Here is a 22,396-nt window from a genome sequence, read left to right on the forward strand (position 1 = left end):
TTTGCCTTTTCTGGAAATTTTATATAAATGGAATCATGATATATGATCTCATATGTCTGGCTTCTTTCACTTGGCGTGTTTTGAAGGTCCATGATGTAGCATGTAGCAGTAGTTCACGCCTTTTTATTGTGCTTAGTACTCAACTGTATGGACAGACCCTATTGTGTTCGCTTATTCCACAGGTGATGGACGCTTTGGTTGCTTCCAGCTGGGGTCTCTTATGAATGAAGCAGCTATAAACACTTCACAGCTAGTCTTCGTGTGGATGTGTGTTTCCATTTCTCAGGTAGCTTCCTAGGAGTGGAATTGCTGGGCCATGTGGCACATTTAACCTTTTTAAAAACTGCCACACTGTTTTCCAAAGTGTCACCATTTTACATTCTGTAGGGAAGTGCCACTGAAGCTGAGACCTCACAGATGAGACAGAGCTGGCCTTGCGAGAAGGAGGGAGCGTACAGCTGCAGTGCAGACAGGGCCTGGCAGCACGTGTGGGGGCCAGAGGAGCCTTAGGGAAGCGGGCGAGATTCTTTATGTTGAGCCACCCTCGAGAATATGAAAATGTATCTGTCATGGAATGAGGCCCCAAGGGTAGGATGGTGTGTATGCTGAGGGTGTGGGAAACACAAGAGAACAGGGCTGTATGTGACACGCTGGAGGTAGGCCACTTAGGGCACAGCTGGAGGAGATGGCACCGACTTTGGAGTGAGGCCAACTTGGGTTCAAATCCAGCTCAGCCTCTGGGATGTTGGGCATGTGTCCTAACCTCCTCGAACCTCAGGCTCCTCTGCTGTAACTTTACCCTGTCACAGGAGGTTCTGAGCACTGGCAATAACGTGTCGTGTCGAGAAACTGCTGGAAGGGGCCAGATGTGCAGCTGGTGTGTAGTGAGGGGGATTCTTTCCAACAGTTCAGTGCAGCTGAAGTGAGGAAGGCAGCTGCAACTCTTATCTACCTAGGAGGCAGTGAGAAAGAGCTGGAGGACTCCAAAGTTGGCCAGGGTGGGAGGCTCTGGTGGCAATGCAGTGAAGGGGAAGACAAGAGGAGGGGACAAGTCATTCAGAGGTGACTGCCACATGAGATTACAAGAGGCTGATGGAGGCAGAGGTAGAGAATGCTAAGTGGGTGGAGGAATGCATTGGTGATGGGATTAGGGTGGCTGGGGGTGAGATGGAGGAGTCCAGCATGTCTCCAGCTGTCCAGTTTGGGCTGAACACGTGGGAGAGGACTGACAGCTGGGATGTGCAGCAGGGTGTGTACCCATCCACAATAACATTTCCCAACCTTACTTGCTGTTGGATGTGGTCATATGACTAAGTCTTGCTAATGGGGGTATAAGTGGGTAGTGTTATTTCCAAGTGTCTATAGCGAAAAAGGTGTGACTGCCATCATTCTTCCTTCCCGACAGTTGGAATGCAGGTGCAATGTCTGGCACTCCAGCAGCAACGTTGGATCATGATGTTGTGGAGAACTTGGGACTGGAAATCACACACAATTAACAAGAAAGAAGAAAGTTTGGCAGTATCTACATTGCCCAACTTCAGGGAGCATCCTTTATGTTGTATACTATGGTAAATAGAATACAGAATACAATAGGAAAGATATTCCCAAAATCTGCAAAGCAACACCCTGGAGCCCGGGCCACTTATTCTAGAGTGCCACATCAGCCTCAACTGTCTACCTCTGATCATCATGCAAATAAGAGAAACAAATTACATTGTGAACAACTGCTATTTGCGGATTTTCTGTTATCTGCAGCTGAATCTACCCATAACATCCCAGGTCTAAAACTTAGCCCATGCTCTCCTTTCCTCTGCCCAAATCCATTTGTGCCCAGGAGGAGCGATTGTCGATTCCTTTCAGGAGAAGCCCCACTTTACCCTTGACGGTGACCCCACAAGACAACCTGCAGAAGTGGCATAGCCAGGATTCCCCCAGAGTCCACCAAGTCTGACTTAAGTCTCTCTTGGGCTTATCCTGTGTTTGATGATCTATGGCCAAGCATCCAAAACTTAGTAGCTTAAAACTTCAATTGACCTCCCACGGTTTTTCTGGGCTTACCGAGCATTGCTAACTTAGGATCACCCATGGAGTTTCAGTCAGATGGTGGCTGGAGCAAGGAGTCATCTGAAAGTGCAACAGGGCTGGGTGTCCAAAGTGCCTCCCTCATACAGTGGGCAGGCGGTGAGGGCTGGGAGCTGAATTGAGGGTGCCACCAGGGCCTCTCCCAGAATGGAGGCGGGATTCCAAGGAATGTCCCAGGAGTGAGCACCCCAGGATACTAGGCAGGAGACTCGAGTCTTCTCGTGCTCCAGCCTTGAAAGCCATATGGCATCGCTTCTGCCATGTGGTTGGGGCCAGCCCAAGTTCAAGGGCAAGGGACTACCCAGGGTGCAAATACCGGGAGGTGTGGTGTCACAGAGGTAGGAGTCTGGAGCTTGGAGGGGGCTGGACCAGAGACGTGGCTTGGGCACCAGCAGCAGTGTGTACGTGCTAACCAAAAGCCAGGGAATGGAGGAGTTCTGTGCGCTCCTGAGCGTGTACGTGGTGTGTGGGTGTGTGTATATGTGTGGGGGTGTGTGGTGTGTGCTGTGTGGTAGGTGCAGGGTGTGAAGTGGGTCTATGTGCCTGTACATGGTTGGGAGCTGGAGGCTGGCAGAGAATACCTGGGATTCGAAGGAAGCATGTGTCTTTACATTAGCTTTGGGGCATTGGGGTCCCTTTTCTGCTGCCTCCCACTTTCTCCCTGGAGCTCCTCTGCCACCTTCAGAGTCACCGGGCCACTGTCAGGCAGCCCACATCCCCGCTCACTCCCCAGCAGGCCCAGGTGGAGGCCGTCCAGTGAGGCAGGAGCAGGCAAGGCTCATGAAGGCCCGCCCTGCCAGCAGCCCGTAGAGGACACCATTCTTGTCACAAAAGGCCTCTGGGGAGGAAGAAGGGGTGCTGTCCACCCGCCCAGGCCCTTGGGTCTGATACATGTGAAGGCCTCTCAGCCAAAAGTCAGGGGTTCTGGGTCCCGCTCCTGCCATGTGACTGTGGGGACAGCATGTGCATTCTCTGAACCAAATAAAACGCCTGCCCTGAGGTTCCATCCAGAGTTCCGGGACTGCAGGCAGCTCTACACAGCCTCTCTCACACCATCTCTCCCCCACCTCTCAGCTGAAACCTGGAAGGGGCTGGAGAGGCAGGACAGCACCTAAGTTCCAGAGGTCATCTCAGGCAGCCCCCTGCCTGGGTTCCAGCAACATCTCTGTCTGAGCCCCAGGCCCTCATCAGTCAGAGGGGCCCAGCGACTGCAGGGGAGGGAGCAGAGGGGGAGTTAATCTTCCCTGGAATATTAATGGCCCCGTCAAGAGTCCTGGGGACGAGTGGAGCAGCAATCTGCCTTTATTAAGGAGGCAGGTGCCAGCTGGAGTTCAGGGGCCCCAGGAGACAGAAGGGGGGAGAGCAGAGGCAGGCGGGGAGCCCTGAGGGTGGAGCAGCCAGTGGAGGGGCACCGCACTGCCCCTGGGCTTCAGAGCCCCTCCCACCCTCCTCCCTCCCCTCTCCTGTCCCCTCCTCCAGGAAGCCTTCCAGCAGTCATGCTTGGCTGGTTCTCCGAGACCACCTCTGTTCATTTGGACTGCGCTTGTCACCCGGATGGACTGTCCTCCCTGTAATTGTCCAGCCTGGTGGGTCCCAGGCTTGCCGCACACTGGATAAAATCACCTGGAATTTTGGGCTTCCCAGGCAGTGCTAGTGGTAAATAATCTGCCTGCTAATGCAGGAGACATGGGAGACGTGGGTTTGATTCCTGGGTCCGGAAGATCCCCTGAAGGAGGAAATGGCAGCCCACTCCAGTATTTTTGCCTGGAGAATCCCATGGAGAGAGAAGCCTGGCAGGCTACAGTCCATGGGGTCACACAGAGTCAGGCATGACTGAAGGGACTTAGCATGCACGGGGACTTCTAGAAATTCTGATGGCCTACTCACACCCGGAGATCCTCATTTCAGTAGTCAGGAGCAGGCCTTGGTGTGGCTGTTAATGTGGAATCAGTTTCCGGGTGCTTGCAGTATGCCTCCCAGATGAGATGCCCAGCCTGACCTAGGGGACCCCCTCAGCTCTACCAGCACCCTGCGGCTGCTCCAGAGAGTGCTAATACTTACCTGTCCTCACTGTAGGTCAGGTGCAGTTCTGTGTGCTTGACACACTCACTGGCTCCTCACAACAACCCAGGGACCAACTGTTATGCTCCAGGGTATATGGGGAAAGTGAGGAGGTTAGGTAACTCGCCCAAGGTCACACAGGCAGTGGGGCCCCAAAGCTGGTCTCTGAACCACTCTGTCTGGAGCCTATGAAAGGGACCTAAGGAAGAGAAAGGGTCAAGATGCAGGTCCTCTGGGAGGAGACAGCAGGACATGTACAGCCAGGTCACCAGGAACCGGGCCTTTTTCTGGGAGAGGTGGGGTTAGAGGGAGTAGGGCATTGAAAGCAAGCCCACGCAAGCCTGATCAAGGCCTGGGCAGTTCAAAGAGCTTCCTTTCCACCAGTCATCTTGAGGCCCTCCAAGGCCTGTTCCAAAGCCCATATTACTGATGGGGAAACCGAGGCTGAGGGTGGGGGGAAAGGGGCCAGACCAACTTCTCAACTGGTTCGGGTAGGGGTTGGGGTGGACCCACCTGGGAGAATGTGCGCTGCCCAAGGGCTTCCTCCTGGACGGGGTGCATGCATGCCCCAAGGTGTCAGGTGTGCAGGTCTGCAGGTGTTGGGGGATGCATGCATGCCCCAAGCCCACCCGGATGCCTGGCCCACATGCCAGCCCAGGCCCCAAGGGAAGGAAAACAGGGCTTCGACTCCACGGGCCATTGGTTCCCCCGTGAATAAGCCAACATGGGGAGGAAGTGTCAGTTATCCAGCACTCACTCCACTTAATTACTCAAGCCACCACCAGGACGGGGTTACGAAGCTGAGATTAACCATTGGCATCATGACTGGAAGCAATACGTATTTTGCCTTCCCCCGCCCACTCTTTTGCCTTTTTCGTTCACTAGGTTGAATCAATTTATTAGAGTTGCTCGCAATCAATTTGATTTGATTCCCCAACATTGAAGAAGAGAAATGAAGCATTGGGGCCCCAGAGCCAAATTTCGCTCATTCAAATGAACCTGTGCCAGCCAGAGGGGGCCCAGCCAGCCTGTCACATGCCACCTACCTCGCCCTCCACTGAGCTGTTCCAACCCCCAACCTGAAGGCTATCTGAAGGCCCCAGGAGATGGGGACACACTCACCCTAGCTGCACCCTGACCCCAAACATTTCTAATTGAAACCAGATCCTCACCCCACTCGCCACTCCAGATTTCACATCACGCACACTCCAGTGAGCTGTGCTTTCCAAGGCAGAACCCCACAGGGTGGGGCATGACAGGCACCTTCCATAGTCCCTTCCACCAAAATGCCTTGGACTCCACCATCAGAATCCTAGGTGATCACAGCAATGACAATACTGGCTACCATCTACTGGGAGTTCCCCGTGCATCAGGTGCTGATTCCATGAACTCATCTAATGATGTAGATACTATAATTTGCTCCCTTTTCTCAGTGGAGACACGGAGGCTGGAGAGGTTAAGTGGCTTCCCCAAGGCCACAGAGGCAGCACGTGGATGTGGCTCACACAATGGGTGCACTGTCCAAAAGCTACCATCAAGCTCCCTTTCTCTTCCTTCCTTTATGGCTGGAAAGCTGAAATGCTCACCTTCCCAGCCTCCCTGGCTGCGAGGCGTAGCCCCATGACATAATTTTAGCCAGTGAACAAGAGGCAAAAGTCTTTGGAGCACCTATTTGCAAAGAAAAAGCCCAGCTAAAGGAGAATTCTTCACCCCCCTCTTTTCCCCACTCCTCTCTGGGGGCCCCTTTTCCTTCTGGGTATTTAAGGGGGACACAGACATTATGACCAGAGGCTCAGCAGTCATGTTGTAAGCCCAAAGAGAAACTCACGTGCTAAATGTGATGGAATGGAAAATCAAAGGACGCCAGGTCCCTGTGACATCCTCGAGCTACTGTCCCAGCTCAGGGCTACCTTCTCCCAGCTCTTGGAAGAGCCAAAGAAACCCCTCCTTTGTTTAAGCCCCTCTACCATCATCTGTTCCTCACTGCTGAAAGTACTCCTAGCTAATAAGGTTCAAACACAACAGTTTGGCTCCAGAGCCCCGAAGCTTAGCAGTCTTGTCCTACCTGCCCTGAGTTTGTAGAGGACATTTTGGAGGCTCTTCGCGATATACACTCTTTGGGGGTCCCCTCCCCTCCAAAACTGAAGGGCCATTTATGCCATGTCACTTGGCAGCTGCCCGGGCACAGCTCATTGGCTGTAAAGTGGACACCTGACCAAGAGCTGGGGCCATCAGATTCCCGCTCAAGTAGCTGAACCCAGCCCGGGGCTCGGTCTCAGGTAGAGAACACTGTGGTGCACTACCCGCATCCCTCTTTAGGAATAGAGGGTGTATTTCTCAGCGGCTGGAAGTGCCGCTGATAGGAGACATCTCTCAGCTGCCACCCCTTCAACGACAGCCTCAGCAGAAGAGAGCCCTCTCAGAGGTCATGCCCTCTTTCCTAGGCAGCCCACTCCAGTGACTAGTTGGAGATGGGTGGGTGAGGTGTGTTAAAAGTCCAGTCCTCTCCTCATCCAGGTCCAGAGCTTTCTGTGAGATCTGCTGAGGACATTTGGAGGATGGTGTCCCAATCTGACCTTTCCCTCTTTCCACCTCTGCATCCTTCCACAGGTGTTGATCTTGAGAACCTTCCGAACTAAACATCTTCCAGAATAAACTCCATCTCAGAGCTGTCTCCCAGGGAAGCCAACCCCATGATGCAAGAACTACAAGGGCTTGAGACGCATGGGCTGAAGAGACTACATCATCCACAAACAGAGATGGAAGCAAGAGCCTGGAGCCCAGGGAGAGGCAGGTACCTGGCCCCAGGGAGGGAGCAGATGAAATTGTGCTGATTCCTGACATTTTCCAGCTCCTGGTGAAGCCCTCATGTTCTGCAAGACATCCTTGATCCCTCATAATACCCCTCTTTGTTGAGCTTGCTTAAGTGAATTTCGATCTCTTGTCCTCAAACCATCCTTGAACAAGACCTGCTGCTACTCTGCATTTTAAGAATAAGAAATGAAAGCCCAGAGGGAAGGGGCTTCCCTGAGGTCATAGCAAGTTAGTGAGAGAGGAAGGTCTTCATCCTTTACTCATGTAACAAATAGCTATTGAGGACCTACTGTGTGCCATGAATTGTGTACATTTGGGGGTTAATAACTGTAAGCAAGGCAAACACTCTCTCCTATCACTGAGCTCACAATCTCATGAGAAAGAAAAACAAATAAACAGACAATGACAATACAGGGAGACAAGGGCTGTGGAATCACTTAGGAGGGGCTCTTATTCCAAGCAGGGAAGCTCCCAGCAGCTCCCTAGAGGAAATGACCTCTATGCCAAGGCCTCCAGGAGAGTAGAGCCTTCCAGGGAGAAGGGAAAGTGAAAAGGCTCAGAACTGAAAGGGAGTGGTGTGTGGGATCCACACGCTGGTTTCCTCTGCCCGGCATCTTTCCCTTGGGGAGGGGGGGCCTCAGTTTCCCTGGGCCCCTGCTGCTTCTGGGAGATGACCAATCCCCACCCCCATGTCCCCCACCACGCGGTTAGGTCCACGACCCAGTTTGGCTCAATTAGAGCCTCCCTCAAGGGTCTGCATCTCTAGTGGAGACACACAGGGGTGGAAGGTGGTAAGGGCTGAGGCACCCTGTAACAGTGCCCTGGAGGGAGTGCCCACATTACCTGGATGCCCAGAGCTGCTGGGGTCCTGTCCCTCTTGAGGCTCAGTGTCTAGCTTTTCCTCCTATTCTGTGCCCTGCTTCACTGCCTCTTCAATAAATCCCCTGTTCTTGTTTCACTCTTTCATCAGAGTCAGTTTTTTGTACTTGCACCCGAAGAATCCTGATTTCAAAAATTAGTACCATGAGTGGAATTTATGACATTAAACCTTAGGGATACGTGAGCTACCTGAAATTGGTTTTCTTAGCTCCATGGGCCCAAAATCAGAACGACTCTGGTTCATATTATTCAACAGAAAAGAGGTTACCAACGGTATGCGGTGGTGAACAGGTAATCATGCCACACATTCCGGTCACCTGGGACCAAGTGCCAACTGAATGTGAGAGACTCCAGCAGCTGCTGTGGGCCAATTTATAAAGGATGAGGAAAGCTGGGACCTTCAGCTGGACGGCTGTTCCTAACATTGGATAATTTAAAGCAAGAAAATGACAGGCTCAAATCAAAATGTTCGCCTCAAGGCACAGAATAAAATTCAGGGCCATTATATAAAAGAATCTTTTATTGCATATTGCTACAGAGTTGGAAACTGCTGAAGACTGAACTTTGAGATTGATTTTGAAGTTCCTGAATTACAGTGTCAGTAGAATTCACAACCTCACTTGGTCCCTTCTGTGAGCGGGAGGTCAGTGGTCAGGAAACACGAGTGTCCCATTTGAGTGGTGGTACCTGGGGGGATTACCGGGACCCTGAGCCTAAGCAGCTCACCACCTCCTCACCCTTGAATTCCCTCCTGCTCCACCTCTCACGCTTTCTCCCTGAATAGTCAAGAGTCCAGACTCCTTGTGGTCCAGATGAGATGATGAAGAAGCAGGGGAAGAGAAGAGTTAGGCTCAAAAAGGACTGCAGGGATGCACTAATTTATATTCCTAAGGTATGAGGAAGACACGTGGGGAGGATTCTGAGAGTGCCTGGATCTAGTGGGAGGGACACCAGTGGGGACAGGACTGCGCTTACGGATAGGGGCGCCATCACCAGAAATCTGGCATTCAAGGTGCTCTTGCAGACAGTTGGCAGATGTTCGGACATTTGCAGAAATCACTAATGCGAATCTGAACTAAATGATGATCTGCACTAATTGGCTAAAAAACCCTCCAAAATCCCTGGCATAATTGGGGGAAGGAAGGCAAAACAACCAGCCAAGAACACTGAATGGATCTATCAGAGGGTACAAATTCCAGGTCACTCCCTCTTCCTACTCCCCTTGTGGATGCTATCAGTGAGATGAAGTCTTGTCTTTTATAATAAAAAATTTAGTGACATATTTCAGATATACAAAAGGCGTAATGAATAATGCAACAAACATCTGGAAACCTCTTATGCAACTTAAGATATAAAAAGTGGGAGTTCAAGTTCCTCCGGGAAGCAGACACCAAGATGGGATTGAAAGAGACACATGTACCCCAATGTTCATCGCAGCACTGTTTATAATAGCCAGGACATGGAAGCAACCTAGGTGTCCATCGGCAGATGAATTGATAAGAAAGCTGTGGTACATATACATAATGGAATACTACTCAGCTATTAAAAAGAATGCATTTGAATCAGTTCTAATGAGGTGGATGAAACTGGAGCCTATTATACAGAGTGACGTCAGAAAAAAAAACACCAATACAGTATAATAATGCATATATATGGAATTTAGAAAGATGGTAACGATGACCCTATATGCGAGAGAGCAAAAGAGGCACAGATGTAAAGAACAGACTTTCAGACTCTGTGGGAGAAGGCGAGGGAGAGATGATTTGAGAGAATAGCATTGAATCATGTATATTATCATATGTGAAATAGATTGCCAGCCCAGGTTCGATGCATGAGACAGGGTGCTCAGGGCTGGTGCACTGGGATGACCCTGAGGGATGGGATGGGGAGGGAGGTGGGAGGGGGTTCAGGATGGGGGACACATGTACACCCATGGCTGATTCATGTCAATGTATGGCAAAAACCACTACAATATTGTAAAGTAATTAGCCTCCAATTAAAATAAATAAATTAATTTACAAAAAAAAAAAAACGCCTGCAAAGGATAATATTGGGAAGGCAGAGTAGGTGGAAGGGTCATCAGATCACTATGCAGCCTGATCCCTGAAAAGGACAGAGGGAAGAGTCCCAGACAGCCACGTGGTACTGAGAAAGTTTCAGGAAGGCTACCAGGAAGTCCTGGAGCCAAAGTCGCCCTCGATAGGATCAGGGTGGGGAGTGGGGGTGGCTGCCTGGTACCCCCACCAGGCCCAGCTGGGATGGGTGCAGCCTGGGAAGTGTGGTGTTGCTTAGTCACCAAGTCATGTCTGATTCTTTGTGACCCCATGCCAGGCCTCCCTGTCCCTCATCAACTCCCGAAGTTTGCCCAAGTCCATGTCCATTGCATTGGTGATGCCTCCCAGCCATCTCATCCTCTGACACCCTCTTCTTCTGCCTTCAATCTTTCCCAGCAGCAGGGACTTTTCTAATGAGTCAGCTGTACGCATCAGATGACCAAAATACTGGAGTTTCAACTTCAGCATCAGTCCTTCCAAAAAGCATTCAGGGTTGATTTCCCTTAAGATTGACTGGTTTGATCTTACTGTCAAGGGACTCTCAGAAGTCTTCTCCAGCACCACAGTTCAAAGGCATTAGTTCTTTAGTGCTCTGCCTTCTTTATGGTCCAGCTCTCACAACCGTTCCACTGATAGCTCAGTTAGTAAAGAATCTGCCTGCCATGCAGGAGACCCTGGTTTAATTTCTGGGTCGGACAGATCCGTTGGAGAAGGGAGAGGCTACCCACTCCAGTATTCTGGCCTGGAGAATTCCATGGACTGTATAGGCCATGGGAATCGCAAAGAGTCTGAGTGACTCGACTCACAACACGACTGAGTGACTTTCACTCACAACCATATGTGACCACTGGGAAGACCAGAGCCTTGACTATATGGACCTTTGTCAGCAGAGTAATGTCTCTGCTTTTCAACGCACTGTCTAGGTTTGTCATAGCTTTCCTGCCAAGAAACAAACATCTTCTGATTTCATGGCTGCAGTCACCATCCACAGTGATTTTAGAGCCCAAGAAGAGGAAATCTGTCATGACTTCCACCTATTCCCCCTGCAATATTTGCCATGAAGCAATGGGGCCAGATGCCATGATCTTAGTTTTTTTAATATTTAGTTTTAAGCCAGCTCTTTCACTCTCCTCCTTCACCCTCATCTAGAGGCTCTTTAGTTCTTCTTCGCTTTCTGCCATTAGAGTGGTATCACCCACATATCTGAGGTTGTTATGTTTCTCCTGCCTCTCTTGATTTCAGCTTGTATCTCATCCAGCCCGGCATTTCTCATGACATGCTCAGCGTATAGATTAAACAAACATGGTGACAGCAGGCGGCCCTGTTGTACTCCTTTCTCAATCTTGAACCAATCAGTTGTTCCATACAGAGTTCTAGATCCCTGGACTCGGGGAAATTGATAAGGGGTCTCTCGGGGTAAAATGAGAGAGCAGCCCACTGAGAACTCACCTGAGTCTACAACCCGAATCCTCTGCATTGTGGGTTCCCTCCATCCCCTGTAACTGGGACAGAGATCTCAGTCCAGGGCTGGTTTGGACCCAGAGACCCTCAAATAAAGGGGTGGGCAGTATTTTTGAACAAGGGGCTGTTGCCATGGCACAGAAGACATGATGCATCTTCCACTGAACGTCCCCCAAGGAAAGCCACTGCTGTTTGCCTGGGTCACTGAGCACGGAGAAGGGGAGGGGATGAGCAGGTGAGTGTCTGGCCCACTCTGAGTCCTGGGGACAGGTGTGCCACGTGGCCTGGAGGTCAGAGTGGTCCTGCAACAGCTCAGGAAGAAGGCAGTTCTCACCTGAATTCACCACACACCAGGTCAGTGAGACCTCAGCCTCCTCTAGGAGTTACTTCCCAAGTTCCTGAGAGGAAATCAAGGCCCACCTCAGCTTCCCGACCGGAAGACGAGGGCCTTCTGGTTACAGTAGGAAAGGCCCGGGGGAAGCCATTTATGCTCTCCCTGCCTACAAATAGAGGAAACCAGAGCAACGCTGCAAGCCCGAGGACCCCACAAAGCTGGGCATCCCCCTCCGACACCAGAAAGGTGAGGCTGTGATGGCCTGGTCACACCCCACATGCTATCACACAGACCAGCTAGTGTGAAAAACAGCCAGCTCTTTGCCAGCGACAATGGCGCATTGTAAACTCAAGTGGGTGGTAGCTTGGTTTGCAGCTGCTCTTCCAGATGCAGTCTCTCTGGTAGAGCAACTTTGTCCAGCCCCGGCCCTTGGCATCCAGTTACTAATCTGGAAAGTGGAATGTACTCCACGGGATAAACAGAAAACATCAGAAGCCGTTTGCTTGCATCTGACCAGGACAATAGTAAAAGGTTACTGCCCTGCCTCAAGAATGCTGGCTTTAGAGTTCCTCTTGCAGCCTTGGACCACCTCCCCATCCCCTGGACATCACCCTACCAATGGGTTTATCCTCTGCATCGGCAGCAAAACGCAGACAGGATGGGACCAGAAAGAAGTCACAGTGTCCCGGATATCTCAGTAAAACGCACAAGTGACAGAAACTGGGCTATAATTCAGGGCCTCAGCAAGGATCCTGCAGGTCCATGATCTGAGACCTCTGGAATGCGCTCTTCAAAGTGAAAGAGAATCTTCTGCCACCTGAACCCCCTGTCTCTAAACAGGAGGCAGAATGCTTGGTGGACTTTGGATTTTGGAAACAGCCTGGAGATTCTTTTCTAAGGAAATCGAAGGTGCCCAGCTTTGAGGGGCCCCAAGCAGCAGAGGCTCCGCAGGGGCCCAGCTGTGCTGCAAGCCTCTCTGCCCTCAGCCCTGGGCCAGAGGTGCCCAGAACATCCAGGGCAGGGCATGATGCTGCATGGGGCTCACCTGCAGCAAGCCCCAGTGGGAAAGCCCCAGGAAAGTCTCTAGAGCTTTTGAGCAAGTAACTCTTCTCCTTTGAGGAAATGGCTCTTTGCCACGGGCTGTAGAGAGACTGAATATCTGACTTTGAGTCACCAAGCAGTTAGCAGCCTGAGATGTCCCTCATGAACCAGATGCCATCGGTCCCCCTGGGACATGCCCAGCAGCCTCCATCTTCAGTAACCTTGTCCCACATGGGTGTGACCTTTGATACTCTAGGGAGCTGAGACCAGTAGTATCAGAAAGGAGTATTTTAGTTGCCACAGAAAACCCTGAGACAGTAGAAAGGCTCACATAATTTTTAAAAAGCCAAAGTTAACTGCTTCAGGTGAGGCTGAATCCAGCAGCTCAGTGATCTCACCAGAGACCGTGTTCCTGCCTCTCCTTTCTGCTTTCCACGGTGTTAACCTTATCCTAACATCGCCCTCTCTGGCTCCCTCAGGATGGCTGCCAGCATTCCTGCTGCTTCTCCGCTTCCTCCTTCAAGTCTAGCGGCAGTGAGCACAGCTCTGCGGGACCCTCGTAGGAAAGCAGAGGAGCTCCTTTCCCAGAATCCTCCAGCATCCTGTGTCTGATCGGCCTGAACTGGGTCACACGCCCATCTGCGGACCAATGCCCATGTCTGGGGCTCTTCACTGGTTGGCAGCAGACATCCAGGGGCTGAAGGAAGCCAATCCTATCCAAGCAACACGACCAAGAGCTGGGGGGGCGGGGGGGGGTGGCTCCAAAGGAAATGGGGTCTTCACTGCCATAAAAGTGGGGGCAATGGATGCTGAGCCCTGTAAGCAGCAGGCTTCACACAGGGCACAAGGGGAGGGAAGGGGAATCAGATTTCATTGTAGAATCATATTTTGGCTTGAATCTTATAAACTCCCAGACATCATGTCCCTGGGGTTTTTCCTTCTCTGAGGCCTCTGCTATCTGCGAGGAGGGGAAGGGAACCATAGCCCCTGGTGGAGGGCAGCGGGGAAAACCTCAGAGCTTCAACATCAGCTATTTCTCCTGAATATCCACCAACAAGTCTGGGAACCTGGGCACCACAGGGCCTGGGTTCAGGTTCCGCGCTTGAAGACTTTTTGCCCTGCCTTGGAAGTTACACCACTTTTCATGACAACACCCCTGCCTTTTTATTATAAAAAAAAAAAATTTCACCCCAAAGCCAACTAACTAAACACACTTTTCAAAGTTATATTTCTGCATTACAGCTTTCAATAAAGTCATATTCAGCTTGTTTACTGGACTCTGCCGTCTCGTCTCATCTCAAGCAGAGATGGTCCTTGGGGACACGTCTGAGTCCTGGGCCAATGTTTTGCTTGTTGTCATGCACCAGGCAGTGCGGGGCTGGGGGGCCATTTCCTGTTGTCTGTGAAGCCGGCTCGTCTCTTGGAAAGTGTTCTCTGGGAAGCCTTCACTTTGCCCAGAAGTGTTTTTTTCTCTGCTGTAACTCTATAAGCCCCACCCCACCCAGCCCCAAAACACTGCTTGTCTCCCAAAGGGGACAAAGAAATCGTTACCACATTACATTTTAGTTACGAGCCACAGTATTTAATTCCAAGTCATTGTTTACTCCTTACATAAACCTGTTTCCCTTGTTCAGTGGCTGTGTCTTTCTATCTGTGAGAAATTGTCTTGGCAAGGGATTGAATATACCGTCCTTTTTTTTCATTAAAATTAATGAAAATATTTTTTCATTTTACGGTTTTTCATCCAGAAGCGAGATTTCCAGAAATTAAAGTCGTGGAGTGAGGGATAGGCACATTTACCCTCCTCTGCCTGTAACAAGGATCACCACCTTGGCTGAGAAAGCCTCTTGGGAGGGCAGGTGCTGTACCCTTTGTGGTCTTCGGGGCAGCCCTTACATTTTCCCCTCACAGGAGGGCATCTGTCGGTCATCCTGACCTTCCTATCTCCCAGGGGCCCAGCAAAGCTCAGCCAAATCTAAGTCTCAGTGGGCAGGATGACATGTTCTCTCGGGAAGTGCACCCCTGAAGGCACCTCCAAGATGGCAAAAGCTTTCCATCTCCCTCTGCAGAAGGCTGGAACCATGGACTCTCCTGTTTAAGACACCCTCCACCAGGCATTCGGAGCAGTCCCGCCAGACCACCGCACCCTCCCTGAGAATTAGAGACCCAAGAGAGAGTCTGTCCCAAACAAACATGTGTTTAGAAGGAGCTCCCAGCAGCTGGGCCACGGTTGGGTGGGGAGAGGGGAGCCTGGAGGTTGGGGGAGAGGGTGAGGGCTCTAACGGGTCAAGCGCTGCAGTGGTGGCCTGGGAAGGCGGAGGTAAAGGGAAGCAAGAATATGGTGGACCTGCCAAGGCGGGGCTTGGAGGATGGGGTGGGGGAGAGGAGGAGGAGGGAAGGTGGTGGAGGGGCCAGCAGACTACGGTTGGGGGTGGGGAGAGATGCGTTCAGTATAGGATGTATGGCAGGCGGGGTGCAGATGCACTCCCCAAGCAGATACGTCCAGTGGGAAGCCGGATAGAGCATGTAGCTCCAGAGTCCAGAGGGAGGCCTGCTCTGGGCTGTCTTCCTGCTGAACTGCAGTTTCCTCAAAGGCTGCGACAGATTATTGTCACATGCCAGGGAACCCTGCACCTGGCATATAATTAGTGCTGAAGAAATGCCTATTGAATAAATGGGTGCACGCCAGGCCAGCACAGGAGGTGAGCCTGGGAGTGTACACACCTGTGCACACCTCTATGTGTGTGCACGCACGGAGGTGGGGGTGGGTGTGCAACACCCAGCGTGGTCCGGCCGGCGTCTCACCTCAGCCGCGGCAGTTCCTGAGGGGCCACTTCTCTTTCCAGCTTGATTTGTGAGACAGCTGTTGGCAGTTTATCTACCTGTGCTAATGAAGAGGATGGGGTGCTAATTTCTTCTCACTTTATTGAATCCTCCAATCCTTCACAGCCTTAGGGCCCTGAGAGGGGGGTGATTAAAAGACACTTCAGCACGCTGGTTATTGCCAATTAACAGACTCCAATATAAACAATTAATAAAGCCACGGTGGGTGGTAAGCAGGGAGGATTCGATGCCCCAGCCAGGACCAGCTCTGCCAGCTCCTGGGTTGCCTGCCCTGGGGGCCAGTGGTTAGGGGTGATGGGTGCCTGGGGGGCGGTAGAGAGATGTCAGGGGAGAGTGCCCACAGGCCGTGCCCAGCCTCTGACCTGGGAGGGGTGGGGATGGGGCTGCAAGTCTATCCTTGTGACCCAATAGACCACAGTCCCGGGAAAGGGGGGGGGCGCCAGCTGCCCAAAGCCCTAGGGACCACCTGCGCAGGGCTCTTTGGGCCCTTCAGCCCACACCTTTCTTCCTCTTCCTCCGCCGGCTTGACCAGGCAGTGGCCAAACCTGACAGGTCTTCTCCTGGAGCCAAGGCCAAGGAGCCTCTAAGAGATGCCAGTGTGACTCTGCCCCACTGCCGTCCTCAAAGCTCGTCTTCTCTGGGGCAAAACATGACACATGTGCCAGGGAGTGGCCTCACCTCCTGAGGGCGAATAGGGGATCACTGTGTGAGCCTCCGAAAGACGCTGGCACCAGTGAGGCCCACGAGGGCCAGATGCTGCCCAAGCTGCTCCTGGGCCATCTTCCAACCAACCACAGCAGGAAGTTAGAGTTAAAGGTGGAGAAGACACACCTGGAGTGAGGGGAGAAGGAGCCTGCTTGTGTAACCTCATCCCTCTCAGCCAGTCAGGGGCTAGACTCCAGGGCCAAACCCACAGACCATGGGCGGGGGCAAGTTTTCAAGAAAGGGCCAATAGTAAACATTTGAGTTTTGCGCTTTATCTTCTTGAGCTCCAAAATCACTGAAGACAGTGATTACAGCCATGAAATTAAAAGATGCTTGCTCCTTGGAAGAAAAGCTATGACCAACCTAGGCAACATATTAAAAAGCAGAGACATTACTTTGCCAACAAAGCTCCACATAGTCAAAGCATAGTTTTCCCAGTAGTCATGTATGGATGTGAGAGTTGGACCATAAAGAAGGCTGAGAGCCGAAGAATTGATGCTTTGGAACTGCAGTGTTGCAGAAGACTCTTGAGAGCCCCTTGGACTGCAAGGAGATCAAACCACTCAATCCTAAAGGAAATCAACCCTGAAGATTCATTGGAAGGACTGATGCTGGGAAGCTGAAGCTCCAATACTTTGGCCACCTGACTCAAGAACTGACTCATTTGAAAAGACCCTGATGCAGGGAAAGATTGCAGGTGGGAGGAGAAGGGGACGACAGAGGATGAGATGGTTGGATGGCATCACCAACTCGATGGACGTGAGTTTGAGCAAGCTCCAGGAGATTGTGATGGACAGGGAAGCCTGGCGTGCTGCAGTCCATGGGGCTGCAAAGAGTTGGACACGACTGAGCAACTGAACAACAACAACAAGGCCCCATACTGCCTGGGTCACGACTACTCGACACTGCTGATGTGGTGCAAAACAGCGTAGACCATACGTAAGCCACTGATTGAGGGCCTGCACCAATAAAACTTTCTTTACAGACAATGAAATGTTCATTTCAAGTCATTTTTCACACATCACAAAATTTTCTTCTCTTGATTCTTTTGCACTCACTTAAAACACTGTAAAAACCACTTTTACCTCTGAGACCACCTAGAAAGCAGTGGCAGGACAGATGTGGCCCACAGGCCAGAGTTTGACAACCCCAGATGGAAGCTTCAGGAATCTTTGGGACCCCCTGGGCATCCCAAAGAGAACTTCCCTGGGGTACGACCCCTCGGAGGGAGCTGGGAATATGAAGTGCCACCTCATGGCCTTGCTGGTAGAGGCTGGAAGGCAAAAAAAATGGGCACAGACCTAGTTCCACCAGAGAATCAAATGGCCCCAAAAGATGGTCCATGAGGGACACAAAGAGGCTGAGAGGCAGGGTATGAGCACAGACAGACAAACAGACATGGACAAGGAGTGATGTAGCCAGTCTCCTGCTGCTCGGCTTGTTTGGGGGCAGGGCATGGACAATCCAAACCAGCGGCCAGGCCTCAGCATCTGGACCCGGGACTGACTCCCGCCCTCACCCGGGACCGCGGGTGCATCTGACGTTCTGAGGCTTCAAGGTAAACAAGAAAGAACAGACCCAGGGGGGCCTGAGAACGTCTTTCTCTCCTCACCTCTACCCACCTTGTTCATGCAGTCAGCAATTCCGCCCCTGCCCCCAACCCTGCTGCATCTACTAAGGGTGGCTTGGTCTTCAGCATGAGACAAAGCCTCCCAGCCTTGTAGCTGTCTTTGGAAATGACCCTGGGGGAGGGGAAGTGTTGTGTGGGGGTTGCCTGGGGAGTGAGAATGAACAGAGGACATCCGTGTTGATGGAGCAGGTAAGGAGTCTCTTGAGGGAAGCCTGGGTGTTGGCAATGCAAGTAATTTAGCGAAGCCAGTCCCATGTAGAAGCAGCAGGAAGGTGTCCCCAGAAGTTTCACGTAAAAGGCAATACCGATTGATGGGAAGGAGGGAGCATCAGCTTTGAAAAAGCTGAAAAAGTCACCAAGAGATGACTTTACCCTTTGGCCCCTATCGGGTGCTCCCCGCCGGTTGTCCCTGCCACAGCTTCCTCAGGGCATCTTATCAGGCTGGGAACAGGTGGCAGAACCAGAGCTTCACCATCACGTCTGGAGCAGCAGGGCCAAAGCCCCAGAGCCACTGATGGGGGCACCAGGGTGCTGGGTGAGGTCCTGAGCACCTCTCTTTTTCTCATCCTATACCAGCTTCCCTGATAGCTCAGTTGGTAAAGAATCCGCCTGCAAGGCAGGAGACCCCAGTTCGATTCCTGGGTCGGCAAGATGCCCTGCAGAAGGGATAGGCTACTCACTCCAGTGTTCTTGGGCTTCTCTCATGGCTCAGTGGGTAAAGAATCCACTTGCAATGTGAGAGACCTGGGTTCAATTCCTGGGTTGGAAAGATCCCTTGGAGAACAGAAAGGCTACCCACTCCAGTATTCTGGCCTGGAGAATCCCATGGAATGTATAGTCCATGGGGTTGCAAAGATGACTGAGCAACTTTCGCTTTCACTTTCATACCATCAACTCAGAAATCCTACTGGTTTACCTTAAAAATGTGCCCCAAATCCAGCCACTTCTCCCCCCCTCGCCCCGCCACTGCCATTCTGGGTGAGCCTGGAAGAGTGCAGTCAACCCCTCCCGGGTCCCCCCGGCCCACATCAGGTCCCCCACACGCACCTGGAGCCACCCTCTCTGGTTTCTGTGGTCCCACCGCCCTGCCTTCCCTAGAATGCATCCAAATTTTCAGCGTGGCTGGAAACTCTGCAACTCCGTGGCCACCATGCTCGCCCCACTCAGGCATACCTGCTCCTCTCCACACCCTGCCCTGGCCTCCCCTTTCCTGCCATCCATCTTCCCCCAGGTACCCCCAGGCTCCCTCCCTCACTTCCTGCAGGTGGCCCCCCAGTGACTCGGCTCCTTCTCCCACCTCCTCCTCATTTGTCTTCCCTGCATTTCACTCCTCTGGCTATTTTATCTATTTCCAGTGTGTCTCCTGCTACTGGGAGAGGCCTGGTGTCTGCAGATCCCCAAGGACCCCTGTATAGAATTCTGGGGGTCTGTCCATGTGGATTGCAAAAAAAAAAAAAATCACATCTTTATTTTCACTCATCTTCAGTTAAAATTGACCACCTCCTTTCCTTGTGTATGTCAACAGAGAACCATGGTAGTCATCTCAGACCCCGTGGCTCTGTCACAAGTGGAAAGTGCAGATCATTTCAAATTGTCTTATAATTGCGGCAGAAATCTTGAAATATCATTTATGCTCAACCTTACTTCAAAATGATGGTGGTTTTATTAGACCCACTGCTCTATCTTATTATTTAGTGCATTAATAAAGGAGCACATGTATTACTCCATCGCAATTTTTTCTTAATATTTTAATAACTGTATTTTAATGTAATTGGTTTTCTTTGAATCTTAGAAACTTCATTGCGTGGATTTACAACTGTTATTCTGAGAAAGGGGTCTGTCGCCTTTCCCAGACACCAGAGGGGTCCATGGAGTCGTATCAGTGAGGAGCCTCTGCTCTACATGGAAGCTCTGTGCAGAGAGGGCCTGACACAAAGCAGGACACAAAATAAAAGTGGAAGAGACGAGGGTGTGGAGGGGAGGGGGGAGCGGGCGAGGGAAAGAGCCAGCACAGAAGTGAGTAAGGCTTAGTGGTGAGACCGAACCTGAACCAAACTGCCTTGGGTGAACCCAGCTCCATGCTGTGCTCAACATGGAGCCCTGGGTGTATCATGGAAATGGGCAGAGCTTCAGTTTCCTCTTCTGTAAGATGGGGTCAATCATACCTCCTTATATAGCTGTGAAGATAAAATTGTGTGCTTGGTGCCTGGCCTGGTGCATGGTGAATGCTCCATAAATTATGGGATATTTTGGTGAACGCCATTCCTGCTCCAGTTCTAGGCTTTTGCCCAAGGATCTGGCTCCCCAGCCAGGAAGGCGTAAGTATCCCACAGAGCTCTCGCCTCTCAGGGGTCCCAGGCATTCTAAGGAGATGCAGAGCCGCACCTGACAGGCTAGTAGGGCTGGGCCACTGGCCGGGACTGGACAGAGGGTGTCCATTGCGGCAGGGCTGAAGGTCCTGCCCGTGCAGACACGCTTGTGTAGGGGGTGTGGATGAAGTCTGAATCCTGCCCCTATGTGGGGAATCCACCAAGACCCTAACTTGTGAGGCTGAGGGCATTTATGAGGGTGGCAGTGCCAGGAAGGCAGATGGGACAAACCGTGAGGAAGGGGTTCCTGAGGACCTGGGACAAACTGCGGTGGCCTCTCTGCCCCGCAGTCTGAGTTTCCCCATCTACCTGCCCAAAGCCAGCCTCCGCAGGGTCAGCACCCTCATCCTGCCCACTCAGGGAGCCCAGGCTGGCCTCTTGCCTGAGTCCCTGGGTCCCGACCTCTTGCCCATCACCACACACACGGAAAACGACAGCCTTTGTCATGGCACAGTGTGAACAAGGACAAGGGAGCGGTGGCAATCAGCCTCACAAGCACGCAGAGGACAGAGCTGTGCCTGACAGCAGCTCCCGCGGCCCTAAACAGGCCAGCGCCCCCCTGCCTCGGGACCTCACCCTGGACAGGCCCTCTGCTCTCCACCCAAATGTCCACACGATCTGTCACCATCACTCCCTCTCAGCTCAGCTCAAGTTCCACCCGCTGCTAGGACGTGCTAGTGGTCTAAGGTAGTGGAAAGATCTGGCTTCGGAGTGGTTCATCTGTAAATGGAACGGTACCACTGGCTTCCTGGGGTTGGCTGTGAGGGCCATGATGGTGTCTGGGCACCCCTGGGTGGAGCAGGAACATGGCGACTGGGGCCCTCGGATGACCAGTCCCCTTTCCCGCAGGCCTTACAGCCTCCCTAGCATCAGTTCAGTTCAGTTCAATCGCTCAGTAGTGTCCGACTCTTTGCGACCCCATGGACTGCAGCACACCAGGCTTCCCTGTTCATCACCAACTCCCGGAGCTTGCTCAAACTCATGTCCATTGAGTCGGTGATGCCATCCAACCATCTCAACCTCTGTTGTCCCCTTTTCTTCCGGCCTTCAATCCTTCCTAGCATCAGGGTCTTTTCCAATGAGTCAGTTCTTCGCATCAGGTGGCCAAAGTATTGGAGCTTCAGCTTCCTAACATCAGTCCTTTCAATGAATATTTAGGACTGATTTCCTTTAGGATTGACTGATTGGATCTCCTTGTAGTCCAGGGAACTCTCAAGAGTCTTCTCCAACACCACAGTTCAAAAGCATCAATTCTTAAGTGCTCAGCTTTCTTTATGTTCCAACTTGCACATCCGTTCACAACTACTGGAAAAACCATAGCTTTGACTAGATGGACCTTTGTCGGCAAAGTAATGTGTCTGCTTTTTAATATGTTGTCTAGGTTTGTCATAGCTTTTCTTCCAAGGAGCAAGCACCTTTTAATTTCATGGCTGTAGTCACTATCTGCAGTGATTTGGAAGCCCAAGAAAATATAGTCTCTCACTGTTTCCATTATTTCCCCATCTATTTGCCATGAAGTGATGGGACCGGATGCCATGATCTTAGTTTTATGAATGTTGAGTTTTAAACCAACTTTTTCACTCTCCTCTTTCACTTTCATCAAGAGGCTCTTTAGTTCCTCCTCCCTTCTGCCATAAGGGTGGTGTCATCTGCATATCTGAGGTTATTGATATTTCTCCCAGCAATCTTGATTCCAGCTTGAGCTTCATCTAGCCCAGCATTTTGCATGATGTACTCTACATATAAGTTAAATAAGCAGGGTGACCATATACAGCCTTGATGTACTCCTTTCCCAATTTGGAGCCAGTCCGTTGTTCCATGTTTGGTTCTAACTGTTGCTTCTTGACCTGCATACAAACTTCTCAGGAGGCAGGTAAGGTGGTCTGGTATTCCCATCTCTTTAAGAATTTTCCACAGTTTGTTGTGATCCACACAGTCAAAAGCTTTGCCGTAGTCAATGAAGCAGAAGTAAGTGTTTTTCTGGAATTCTCTTGCTTTCTGTGATCCAACGGCTGTTGGCAATTTGATCTCTGGTTCCTCTGCCTTTTCTAAATGCAGCTTGAACATCTGAAAGTTCTTGGTTCACGTACTGTTGAAGTCTAGCTTGGAGAATTTTGAGCAT

General features: G+C 51.4%; 1 long non-coding RNA gene across 1 annotated transcript; it reads left to right on the top strand.

Annotated features, from left to right (window-relative positions):
• Nucleotides 1-182: 182 nt before the first annotated feature.
• On the top strand, nt 183-13,998 carry LOC145517487 (uncharacterized). Its single transcript, XR_014062066.1, has 4 exons — nt 183-286; nt 1,406-1,568; nt 6,754-6,933; nt 13,206-13,998. It is a non-coding gene; the product is annotated as an uncharacterized LOC145517487 (long non-coding RNA).
• The last annotated feature ends 8,398 nt before the right edge of the window (nt 13,999-22,396 follow it).

The sequence above is a fragment of the Giraffa tippelskirchi genome, chromosome 8, assembly GCF_054371585.1.
Source record: "Giraffa tippelskirchi isolate mGirTip1 chromosome 8, T2T-mGirTip1v1.2.pri, whole genome shotgun sequence".
Classification (NCBI taxonomy): domain Eukaryota; kingdom Metazoa; phylum Chordata; class Mammalia; order Artiodactyla; family Giraffidae; genus Giraffa; species Giraffa tippelskirchi.